At 44.4% G+C, this 13,064-nt stretch overlaps 1 protein-coding gene across 7 annotated transcripts in view; it reads right to left on the bottom strand.

Moving 5' to 3' along the window:
- SORBS2 (sorbin and SH3 domain containing 2) overlaps positions 1 to 13,064 on the bottom strand; it is a 231,929-nt gene that overhangs the window by 139,156 nt on the left and 79,709 nt on the right. For 6 of the 7 annotated variants that reach the window (XM_053584201.1, XM_053584209.1, XM_053584217.1 and 3 more), the window contains exon 3: positions 10,240 to 10,404. The gene's annotated coding sequence lies outside the window, so the exon portion shown is untranslated. The remainder of the gene's footprint in view (positions 1 to 10,239; positions 10,405 to 13,064) is intronic. The other variant, XM_053584190.1, reaches the window with a different exon arrangement.

Genomic DNA, 13,064 nt, shown 5'->3' with positions numbered 1-13,064 from the left:
AACCTACCGGTTAGCACTTGACTATTCTGACTGCCATTTTCTTCACAAATGGACATTCGAGGGTCTAATAAGTTATTAGCCTTTCATTGTTTCAACTTCCAAATAGAGTTAAAAATTCAAGAAACTTAGTGTTCAAAAGAACCTGGGTTTCTTAACTTACTTACAGCCTCTCATTTTATTTCAGGCTTTGGATTTTTTTTATACTGCTTGGGTATTTTGGGGGGCAGGGGCATCATAAAATTATATCTTAAATGTAAATTTAAGTCATAAATGAAATTAAATTGCTGTGACAACTGTCATGTGCTTTTACTGAATACTTGGGATGTTTCCCTGCCAGAGAGTCAAGAAAACAAAAGGATGAGCAGCTAGTTCAGTGATTTTCAACTGGCGTGCCGTAAGAGGATCTTAGATGTGCTTGAAAAAATTTTAAAGACCATTCATTGTTTACAAAAGAAATTCAAAGCACAGTAAGTATTGTTTTTTACTCTTTTTTGGATCAACATAATTGAAGTATGCTGAGGAAGTTCAACTATAGGTTCAAGTGCCGTGAGATAAAAAAGAGTTGAAAGCCCCTGAGCTAATTAATAGTTTTCATAGTTACCAGAGGAAGCCAGTTGGGCAGCTTCCCTTCAAGGTTGAGAATTTTCTACAGGGCTGCGATATTTGCAGAATTAGCTTCTGAAACACTTTCCTAAGTGAGCCAACTGGTTTTAGATTGAGTTTGCCTTGAAGAACTCAAAGTGACGTCCTCACTTAATGTCCCCACCTCTCTTACACTGTCATTTCTACATACTGTTGCCACAGGGCTCTTCCTAAAGCCCAGGGAGATTATGCAGGTACTCTGCTGTCCAAGAAGACAATTTCTTTTTTTGTGTGTGTGTGTGTGGTTTTTGGCCAGGGGTGGGTTTGAACCCACCACCTCCGGCATATGGGACCGGCGCCCTACTCCTTGAGCCACAGGTGCCGCCCCAAGAAGACAATTTCTAAGAAGTTAGTGTGACCTCAAAGCCACCCCCTGACCTGCCTCCATTCTCCACCATCAACCTCACATTTCCCCACCTGCGTCCATTCAGCCTCCTCTACCTGCTCTTCCTAACACCCACCTTGGGCTCTCACGCGGCTTCCCAAACCTAGACATGAACTTTCTTTCATCTTTTTATTTACCCAATCCTCCCCATCCTTCAAGGCTTCCCTCCCCCTGAATTAATGACTATTTGTGTGTTCTCAAAAACACTTTCCTTGTACACTGCTTGAACACTGTTTCCTTCATGTCTGCCTCTCTCCCTCACTAGGAGATTCAGGATATTTCTTTTCTTTTCTTTTTGCCATTTCTCTCTCACTGCTCCAGGATCAACATCTTGTACCATGATCAACATAAAAAACAAACAAACAAAAACAAGAATTCCATATAAGACACATAAGATATTTATAAGATTATGTTGCTGGCTTATAATTTAATGAAGAGGTTTTTTGTTTTGTTTTGTTTTATCTTTGAGTGATTAGGACACATCTTTGACTAGTTCCATAAAAAGATTCAGGCAAATCTATTTTTGAGCATCTCTGTTAATATTTACATTGAACTTCAACCTTTGGGGGGCAACAGCTATAATCCACACAATCCAGCTCTATCTCGGCGATTATTACAAGAGTTTGGACTCGGTGACACAGGCCCTGGCTGTCTCAGCTGCTCATTTTTGTTCCAAGGGGGAAGCAGCTTTTGAAAAAGCTTCTACATGTGGATTCTGGCACCTGCCCCAGGAACTTCCTTGAGGAAGTTACTAAATCTCTGAGTCTTCATTCCCTCGCCTACAAATTTGGGAATAACAATTTTGTGGGTTAAGGGTCGCATGAGATGATTAGTTAAAACACTGGGATGTAGGCATGGGTCGTAAATATTATTGCTGGGTGGTGCTGGGCTAGTTTGGGGGCCCCCTTCTAGTGCCCAGCGCCTGAGAGGGGACATCACCTTAGCCCCCAGCTCCTCAAACTGCATTTGAGTTTTAATAAGGACTTTCAATCAGGTGCCTACCCAGTTAAGGTGTTCTGGGTGTTGGGGTGTCAAGATGATCTAGAAAAGTCCCCGTCTTCCCCAAGCTTGTGACTAATGTGGTGAGGCAGGTGTGATTTTGAATCATCATTTATGAGATGATCCCCTCTTCGTGGGAATTACTCCTAATTACTCTCTAAGACATTCTTAGAGAGCTGTCTCAAAGCAGCCCCGTGTAAAGATCTACATTTCTGTCGTCTAAACTCGTACGGCTCCTTGGCCTGCGACTCTCTGTTGTCCTACTTCATCACCTGTGTTTGTGTTCACTCAAGGAAACCGGGGCTGTGCTTTGTTACTCACTTCTGAGTTTTTCATTGAACCTTAAACTTTCAAAAAATACATCAAAGGGCTGTGGTAGTAGCTGTTGACTTAAATAGAAAAAAATGCCCAAAGTTTTCATGGGCCATCATTTAAAAGACTGCACACCCCCAAAGATACTTAATCTACCAAGGTGACTTGATACGAATTATGTGCTATTTAAGTCGAGCAAATGGTAGTTTTAAAAATCACATTTAAGGAAACATAAGGATATACATATATATCCTTTATAAACTTATCCTTTATAAATATATATGTATAGATTTTACTGCACTAGACCTGATTAAGGAGACTACTTATTTGCTTCTTTCCTTCCTTTCTCTCTCTCTCTTTCTTTCTTTTTTGAGACAGAGTCTCACTATGTCGCTCTCAGTAAAGTGCTGTAGCATCACAGCTCACAGCAACTTCGAACTCTTGGGCTTAAACAATTCTCTTGCCTCAGCCTCCCGAGTAGCTGAGACTACAGGTGCCGACCACAACCCCCGGCTATTTTTTTGTTATAGTTGTCAATGTTGTTTAACAAGCCTGGATGGGGTTTGAACCCGCTAGCCCCAGAGTATGTGGCCGGCATGCTAACCACTGAACTCGGGCGCCAAACTTCTTTCTGTTTTGGAGACAGAGTCTCACTCTGTCACTCTGGGTAGAGTGCTGTGGTATCATAGGTCACAGGAACCTCAAACTCCTGAGCGCAAGCAATCCTCCTGCCTCAGCCTCCTAAGTAGCTACCAGAGGCACCTACCACTACACCCAGATAGTTTTTTTATTTTTAGTAGAGATAGGATCTAGCTCTTGCTCAGGCTGAACTCCTGAGCTCAAGGAAATACACCCACCTTGGGTTTCCTTACTTTCCTTGATGTTCTTTTCTTTCTGTGTACAGTTTGTTCTCTGAGTATGTAAGTATTAGTATATTAAAAAGTTATGGAAACAGATGCAGGAGAAATAGAAAGTCATAAATATAGTATGGGAGCCTGGAGATGGACCAGGGACTTCAGAAATAGAAGAAGTAGAAATGTGTCTGAGAGCAGGGCCTTTTTTAGCACATTTGGCAATGCCTCTTTAAATATGAGATATATTTCTGGAAAGAACATAGGGTCCTGTGGGTGAAGTATTAGGTTGCCCTGTTTTATGTTTGCTTGAAGCTATTATAGAGAATCAAGAAGTGTGAGGGGAAAGAAAAACCAGATGATCTTGGTTTTAGGGACATGAGTATGCTCCTGCAGATTACAGGCCCTGAGCAGATGCTTCCATGAAGGCAGAGCATCTCGACGGGCACACACCTGCTCGTCTCCTCACACTGATTGGCAGCATTTCTGGGGCTGCTAAATTTGTCACTCACTTCAATCAACACTGATATGATCAAAATAGCTTCGTCACAGCAGATTCTCATGCCCCTGAAATGTGGACAGATACTAAGGCATCTCCACAGTTTGCATTAATGACTCTATTGCTTGTGTGGTCATAATTACAGCTAAGCAAAGACAGACCTTTCTTAGGACTTACCATCAAAGTGATAATACAATAAGAAGTTACAAAGATTTTTGTTTTTTTTTTTTGATGAGACATAGCTGCACTCTGTCACCCTAAGTAGAGTACTGTGGTATCATAACTCACAGCAACCCCAAACTCTTGTGCTCAAGAGATCCTCTTGCCTCAGCTTCCTGAGTAGCTGGGACTATAGGTGCCTGCCACAACACCCAGCTAATTTTTCTATTTTTGGTAGAGATGGGGTCTCACTCTTGCTCAGGTTGGTCTCAAACTGCTGAACTCAAGCAATCCACCTGCCTCGGCCTCCCACAGTGCTGTGATGACAGGGGTGAGCCACTGCACCTGGCCAGAAGTTAGAAAGATTTTCATAAAGAGAATAGTATTTACAATTAGCAAATCTTATTTATTTCATTTCTCTTGATTGTTTTGAAATTAGTTAAAAGTTAAACAGTTTGCTGCCAGATTACCAAATTAAGCTTTTATCATACAAAGTCTACATTAAAAAAAAGAAAAGCCTGGGCGGCACCTGTGGCTCAGTCGGTAAGGCGCCGGCCCCATATACCGAGGGTGGCGGGTTCAAACCCGTCCCCAGCTGAACTGCAACCAAAAAATAGCTGGGCGTTGTGGCGGGCGCCTATAGTCCCAGCTACTTGGGAGGCTGAGGCAAGAGAATCACTTAAGCCCAGGAGTTGGAGGTTGCTGTGTGATGCCACGGCACTCTACCGAGGGCCATAAAGTGAGACTCTGTCTCTACAAAAAAAAAAAAAAAGAAAGAAAGAAAAAGAAAAGCCTGACGATATTAACTTCTTTAAAGAAGTATATTTTCTTTGGGAAACAGGTCTTATGTGTCAAGGTTATAAAATCATTATGTAACAGTAAAATATGATTTCCAAAAATGTTCCACAGAAATAATGCCCCTTCTTTTATTTTGGTAAAACCACATTTGCTATGCATTTTAACATAAAGCAAAATGAACAGCTTGCTCAGGAAAAAGAATTACACCTCAGGAAAACCCTCTCCAGCACTGTTTTGAATTATTTATTACTCGTTAATATTAGCCTATGAATCTACTCCAGGCAGGTTTTGTGTTTTCTTTGAGAGCTAACTCTCACTGCAATATGGCTTGTAAGATTAAAGCCACCTCCATGGTATAATCCTTGACTAGGGGTTGTAGATTGAAAAAACACTTAAAATATGATTGGTTTCTTATAATTCATTTGATTTTTAGTAAACCCATGGAGAATAACTATTGTGAAGATTACTAGAATGTTCAAAAACTTTTTTTAATTCCAAAACCAAAAAGGGCTTGCTTTCTGAGTATCCATCCAGCCCAGGAATAGAATTCAATTAGGGCTCTTTTTCTATCATGGGAACTGGAAGATTTTACATCAGGCTGGTGACTGTGTTCCTAAAGAAGTCTACTGTGTCTCATGCTGGCATCAATGCTTTCAAGCTTTGGTTCTGCCATTTGTCACCTGGGAAAATATTTTCACCTGCCTATGTGGTTGGAAAGGGCTGTTGTCTTGCCAAAACAACTGTATTTGTGGATGGAACCACCTGAAAATGTTTCAGTAGAATCCTGTCTTTGCCATTCTGTCTGGCAAATTAACTACCATTAACTCTGGTAATCTCGGTGAGTGGAATGTTCTAGAATCATTAATACCGAAAAATACTTCTTTCGGTGTCGGGACCATGAAGCGGCAAAATCACAGGGCATTTTTTCTCAATCTGGTTAGCCAGATGCTTCACGGACCCACCTACTCATCACAAAATGAGGCACCAGAGCACTAATGATTTGAATCAGGGAGTCATTCCTCATTCTACAGTTAATCATGGTGATTCCCAAAACAGGAAAAAAATGAAGACGCAACACCATGTTCTGGTGCCTTGTGACATCTCCCAGGTTTCCCCTTAAATTGCCCTGTTAATGTTGGGTTCCAGCCCTTTAGAGGCCGGAACCTCTAAAGAGCAGGTGCAAACCACAGCTGTGTGTCCTGTCTGCTCCATGAGGAAGCAGAGATGACAGCCGTGCTCCTGACAGTACCTCCAGCCCGGGAACTGTGCCGGCCGCCCGTTAGGAGCCCAAGACATGTTTCCTGAGGGGCGTGAAGTGGAAGAATGAATGAAGTCAGCCTTCCGATCTTTCTTTCCTTAGCCGTAAAATAGGGTAATGATGTCTATTTGCCACAGGTTGTCGCGAGGCTTAAATAGTAGATGTAATGCAGTTAGCCCAGTGAGTGGCACAGACAAGAACCCTGTGAATGGGAGTTGTTCACCTTCCTACCAGAAAGCCAGAGCTCTGAGTCACAGAAGCTGGTTCTTATTTCCCACTCGCCTTGTCTTCTTATGTGGTAAAGTGTTAAATTCTGCTGGTATTAAACAAGTAAAGACTCTTATTCAGGGTAAAGCTGCTAAGAACTTTAAAGTCTGCAGACATGAAAAAGAAAAGGAATATATTAAGAGTTTTTTCATCGACTTTCTACCTACGTCTTTCTGGGATAGCTCAGCAAACCCCCATTCATTGAGAGGGCTCCCCACTAGGAAGCCGTTGACATACAGGACGTTCTTCTGTATTTCTATTTTCTGAATAAGTAACGAGCAGGTGCCTAGAGACTTCCCTGCTTGCCTCATCCTTTCTGTGAGCTGGTGTGGGGAGAACATTCTTCACCAGCCAGACAAGGGATGAACACAGCTCAGGGTCAGTTAACTTCAGAAAAGAACCAGCCTGCCATTCACTCAGGTTCCCCACTAGTTTCCAGATATGAAAGGCAAGGAGTAGCACAGATCTTCAGTTTCCTGGGAGAAGGCTTTACTCATATTACTTTTTCTCTTTTTTTCTTTTTACTTCGTCTAATGACTCATATTCCAGATGGTTCATCCCAATTTTGGAATTATCATCATCTACTTTGTAGAGAGAAAAAAAAATCATGTACAGTACAAGTTATGTAATTTCTTTTCAAGAAACTGAGAAAAATTTAACACTCAGTAGAGAAGAATTTTTGGCTTTGACATTAGAAGATGTCAAGTTTTAGTATTCTATCATTGGGGTGGGCTGTGACTTATTTACTGTCTAATTCCTTGTGCAGCTAATGAATTTATGTTTCCAAAGAATACTTTTATAATATGGGAAAATACTCTCAAAACAATAAGGTGAAAGTATAAGATACAAACCAGCACAGATAGCGTAATTCCAACTTGGTTTCTTGAAAAGGAGGGAAATGTTCCCAGATGTTCATTTTATCATCTGGAGAGTGGGTTGGAGTTTTGTAATTTTTAATTTCTTCATTACAGTCTCTCTCTCTCTCTATATATATATATCATAGCAACCTCAAACTTTTGGCTCAAATGATCCTACTGCCTCAGCCTCTCAAGTAGCTGGGATGAGTGCCTGCCACAACACCCGACTAGTTTTTCTATTTTTAGGAGGGATGGGGGTCTCCCTCTTGCTGAGGCTGGTCTGGAACTCCTGAGCTCAAGCAATCCACCTGCCTTGGCCTCCGCCAGTGCTGGGATTATAGGAGTGAGCCAACGCACCTGGCCATTCTATATTACTTTAAAGAAGCTTTTCTTTGGTGTCCCTCATTGGATGTAGCACTGAGCTGGGACCTAGAATCCTCACTATTAGGGGTCTGGCCCCACCACTGTCACTCAACATCACTTTTCTTTCTTTTGTGAAATATGCCCCCTTCTCACTCCCAGGGACACTGTTAAGACAATCAAGAAAATTTACTAAGTCAGACGTTTCAGAATGTGTGAATCTTCAGGATAAAGGAACAATATGCAGCCAGTGAATTGTAACAGAATACTGATGACTCAGCACTTCTGCTATCTGCTTACTGAGTACCTTTCCCATGGAGATCACTAAACAGAGCTGCTGTTCTTCTCGGGAACAAAGGACGCCCACCACTCACTATTTTGTAGGTTTTTCTCATCATCAAGCTTCCACACTCTCTAAATGGTTTTTTGTTCCTTTCATTGAATCCAAATGGTTAATTTAAATCCTTTCTGTCATCAGTGACACCTAGGGCTCCCTCCCAGTACACAGTGTCATCTTGACAGGTTCAAATGCAGATGCTACCCACCTATGGTGGGAGGAGCTGGGACTTAGAATAGAACGTTCTTCCAAATGGAAAACAGCTCAGATGGTTAATGCAAATGAGGAATTTTCAATTAGCTGTGAATGAAAATAACTACCTTGCAAATCACTTTCTCTTTTATCTACTTACCAAAATATTTATAAAATGTCTTAGCACTGTCATGCCTAACTAAGCCTCCTGGCATTTAGTTTTTCAGTAAGACTCTCTCTTTGCACAAAGGCTGAGGCAAAAACCAAGAACTGGCTTTTAGAAAATGATCTCTCCCTTTCTCTCTCCGTCTCTCTTTCTACTTACACAATCAAAGCAGTGGCAGAGAGATGACCGAGATTATCATACAGGTTATATTGTAAATTGTGGATAATAAATTCCACTAGATGGTATCTGTGCCCCCATATCTGACCTCTTATCTTGAAAAATAAGCACCTGTAAAACCTGATTTTCCAGTAGAAGAAGTCACACTTTCTCTTTTCAAAGTAATTTATCAGTGGAAAATAGGAAGGTCCAGGGAAGCTGGGGATCTGAATTGTTCACATGGGAGGAGTATGTCTGGGGCTTTCTGTAGCTCCCCAAGGTCAGAACAGTCAAGAAGACACATCGGGCTTGAGACACACTCATCCCCTCGGAAGGTAATCTCAGTACCGTGTGTGAACGGGAAGGGCATCCTAGCATGGCAGAAAGAATGTCAGAAAGGGTAATCTATGACAAGGGTGCTCCTGGTACTCAGGGAAGGGTAAATGGCTGGGTAGATACTCATACAGATATTGCCTGGGACTTTAGGGTTCATGATTTCAAAGGGAGGTCAAAGTGCCTGGATGACCATGGATAGTGATTATTCCTCTGGGGTCCGGCCTTGCTTAGAAGTAGTCTGGACCAGATGGGCCAGCCCTGCCAGGGAGACACCAGCCCCAACCTGCTTCACCCCTGAAGAGCAGGGCAGTTCCATGGTGGGAAGGGGGTGAGTGCGGAGTTTGAGGACTGACAGGTATGCTTTGAGTTTCCAGTACATACCGTGGAGCTGCTCCTGGCTTGTGTCACCCAATGACCAATAGTAACTGTGGTGAGTGAGCTATGTACCCCCCAAAGCTGTGTAGCAGCTCTAATCCCTCCATACCTAGGGAAGCAACCTTATTTGGAAACGGGATCCGTACGGATGTAGTCAAGTAAATTGAGGTTACGCTGGAGCAGAGTGGGCCCTAAATCCAACGATTGGTGTCTTTAGAAGGTGAGAGATTTGGAGACAAGTGGACACAGAGGGAGAAAGAACCTCATGTGACAACAGAGGCTGAGATGGGAGTGACGCCACCACAAACGCAGGAATGACGAGGGTTGCTGGCCACGCCTGGAAGAGGTGAGGAAGGACTCTCTCCCTCACCTCATGGCCCTGCTGACACCTCAGTCTCAGATTTCCAGACCGCCAGGATTCCAGACAATGTCTCTCTGTTGTTTACAGCCACCCAGTTGGTGGTGCTTTGTGACTGCAGCCCTAGGAGGCTGCTATAGTGACTTCAACAGAGCTTCTAGATGCCTGTTCTTTTGCAAACCAAAGATTGCACCATTGTGACTGGAAGAGGTTAGAGAACTAAGCAATTCTGCATTTCTTGGGTGTGTGTGTGTTAAATTGGGGTAGATTCCTCTAGGGTAAGTGAGGAGTAATGCCTGGTGGAAGTGCAGTCCAGATAATACTGGGCCGAGGTGATTGCAGGAAAACAGAGTGCCCCTGAGCTGGGAGCCAGCAGGTAGGCAGGTGAGGCCACTCACTCGGTGGGCAGGGACATTAGCGCCAGGGGCGCTATCCAGACATTTTGGGAGCCCAGGGGAGCAGGGCCAGGAAAACTCAACATCATTGGTGTGGGGGGCTTCAGAGGGCTGGGATGCGGTGCATGTGTGGTGCTAAGGGCAGTCCCGAGACCCTCCCCAGAACAAGCAGAGATCACAGAGGAGTGACAGTAAGGAGAAGCAGCAAGAAAGGAGGAGCTCCAGGACAAAGGGCAGCAGGGTCACGGTCTCCCCAACGCCCCTAAGCCCCACAGCGAGCCGCCCACTGTGGACAGGGCAGACTGAGGAACACTGGACACAGTCCCTCCCGGGGAGAAGCGGCACAGCCCTCTGTCTCTTCGCTTCTGCTTTGCTTCACTTTCTCTTAGCTCTCCCCACTGGATCCTTATAAATCCACTGAGCTAAAGTCAGGGCTTATCCGTGCAGAATCTCAAGACAGACCCGCTGCTGGGAACAGCGTGGAGATGAGTGTCAAGGAGAGGTCGGGGTACACTCATGTTCTCTGGAGTCCCCCACCTGATTTTCTCCGTCTCACTGAGCAATCTTTCGCACACGTATTCAGTCCCTTCCCAGCCTTGTCAGCACCAGGCCCGGCAGAGGCTGCTCCCCCACGAGGACGGCATACCTTCCGAAGAAATGCACCCAGATCAGAACGGTATATGAGTCTGTCCTAGTCTGGTTCTAGAAAAGAAATGTCACAATAAATAGGTGGGCGGGACCTGTCCCCACAATTGCAGAAACAACCCAAATAGCAGCAAAATGGTTACCTTCGCTTCATCATTATAGACTTTTTCCTTTACACAGTTTAATATCTACTTCTCGGGGGGGAGGGGGGAAAATCTAAAAAGGAAAAATACAAAAAAGGCAAATACAGCAGCCCCTCCACCGCTGCCCACCTGCCCCGACAGCAGGCCTAGTTCCTCAGGGTGGTCTCCGTGTTTTGACCAGTGTGTGACAGTTCACCCTTGGGTGGTCACCCTTCAGAGGTTCCACTGTATATACATATCTTTAGTTTGTTACAAAACAATCAGTCACCATTTGGTAATCACCTGGGAAAGGGAAAACCAGGGTTGGTTTTAGGTGGAGGTGAAGTCAGCAGCGTGACCCTGGCAGCAGCCCCTGATTTGTTTTGCTGATTCATTTCCCTTTTCCTGGCCCATATTTAACACAAGATTTCTCTAATAAAACTTCATGTGTGGCCAGGCATGGTGGCTGACACCTGTAATCACAACACTCTGGGAGGCTGAACCAGGGAGGATCCCTTGAGCTCAGGAGTTTGAGACCAGCCCAAGGAAGAGTGAGACCCTGTCCCTACTAAAAATAGAAAAACTAGCGGGCATCATGGCAGACACCTGAAGTCCCAGCTACTCAGGAGGCTGAGGCAGGAGGATCGCTTGAGCCCAGGAGTTTGAGGTTACTGTGAGCTGTGGAAGTCAGGGTACTCTACCAGGGCAACTAAGTGAGACTCTGTCTCATATAACAAACACACAGGGCGGCACCTGTGGCTCAAAGGAGTAGGGCGCCGGCCCCATATACCGGAGGTGGTGGGTTCAAACTCAGCCCCAGCCAAAAAAAAAAAAAAACCCACACACACAAACAAAAAAGCCATCCTGGGTGAACACATGTCAGCATTCTAATGGAACGGAAACATACTGAACATCGAAGACCCCAGGGCCAACCCCCCGTGTGGCCACCTTTGCCACATCTTTGCTTTTCTAGTTCTGTCCAAGTCTGCACAGGTAAGAGGGAAGCATGTTTGTTTCCTCTCTCCCCAAACCAGGGTAACCCCCACCTCCCTCCACCTGTGCGAGGAAGTGCCCCAGTGTGCCCTGCAACTTTGACTCTTACACCAGCTCTCGAGGCTCCCTACTTTCTCTCCCGCTCACATTTCTGTCACCAGACTCTTTGCAAGAGTTGGAATCCTTCTCAGGGGCTGTCCTCTACAGCACAGAGGGCTGCAGTGGCTCATCTGACTTCGTAAGGCTCTGGAATGTTCTCATAGGAGTTGAGCACAATCTCTCCTGTCTCAGGTAAATTATGAGAGACTTTAAACTGATTGTGTTTTCAAAATATGAGATTGATTTGACCCTTTTGGACAGGAATTTGAGACCAGTAGGAAATGAGGGTCACAGGAGGTGAGGAGTTGCTGGGTGTGGGGTTGGGGAGGGCTGGTGGGAACTTGTCAGGGTCCTCCCTGCCCCTCATGAGGCAGCTGCCTAATCAGCCCAGTTGAAGGGATGGCCCTGGTTTTATGGTGACAACAAACAATGCATGTTACTGCAGGGAGACCTATATATGCACAATTCTGGCATTCTTGAAGATTTGATTCCAATGAATCATGGTAAACTATTTTTTCCATTTTTTTCCCTTCCGGCAGAATCAGAATATCATTTGCAGGTATCTGAAAACTTGGAAAAGGAGTTTTTCCCCCCCTAAATCAAACTATTATAATAAGAAAAAAAGAGAGAAAAAAAGAAAAAGGGCAAACTGTGTGTACACTCTCACTCACACACACATGCAACCCCCATATCCCTTCTAGAGTTCATTCTGTTTAAACTGTCTGTTTATAAATAAGACCTGATGATAATCTCACTAAATAAATGTCTGCTTCTATGTCACGCTTTTGTTAAATTGACATCCCTAGACCATACCCTTAAAATATTGGATTGTGTGTGTGTGTGTGCATGAGAGAGAGAGAGAATGTGTGGTTTTGTCCCCTTAGCCTATGATGGATCAAAATCAATGGCTCCCCTACAGCAAACTAAAAGTCTGTAATGTGCCTTCAAGAAGTTCAGTTTAACAGTTGCAATGAAGAAATGCCTAGGAAAATGTTTAGAATTTCTATTTTTAAGACAATCCAAGCATTGCTGAGTTCCCAGCCACACAATTATAGTATTTATGGTAGGCAACACGTAGCATCATTACTATACGGCAGAGTCTTTTCCAAGTTCTATCAGCTCAGATTACCCTCCCAATAACACACAAGGTGGGCTCTGTGATGGGTGGCACCATGGACAGGTGCCAATCACCCAGGTCTCAAGGGCAGGTGGGGCGTCCCAGAGGGGGGTGGGGTATCCCACAGGCAGCCTGGCTCAGGCACTCCCAGCTGCTGCCACTGTGCAGGGGACCTGTTGTAATGCCTCGTCATTGTTCTTTGAGTGTTTGGACACTGTCAGTGAAGAAGCAACTTCAATACACTTTATAGGTTTGTCATCCTCAAAAATGACAATACTCTGGGAAGCAGGCTGTGGGCAGCAGGGCCCCCACAGCTGGGGAAATGATCTGGGAGCGACCCCCAACCACTTCTCCTCCTTTAACAACACCTTTCCACCTGCCAGAAG

Source organism: Nycticebus coucang, chromosome 1 (genome assembly GCF_027406575.1).
Source record: "Nycticebus coucang isolate mNycCou1 chromosome 1, mNycCou1.pri, whole genome shotgun sequence".
Classification (NCBI taxonomy): Eukaryota; Metazoa; Chordata; class Mammalia; order Primates; family Lorisidae; genus Nycticebus; species Nycticebus coucang.
Note: the sequence above shows the minus strand (reverse complement) of the source record. Positions and strands in the feature narration are given on the sequence as shown.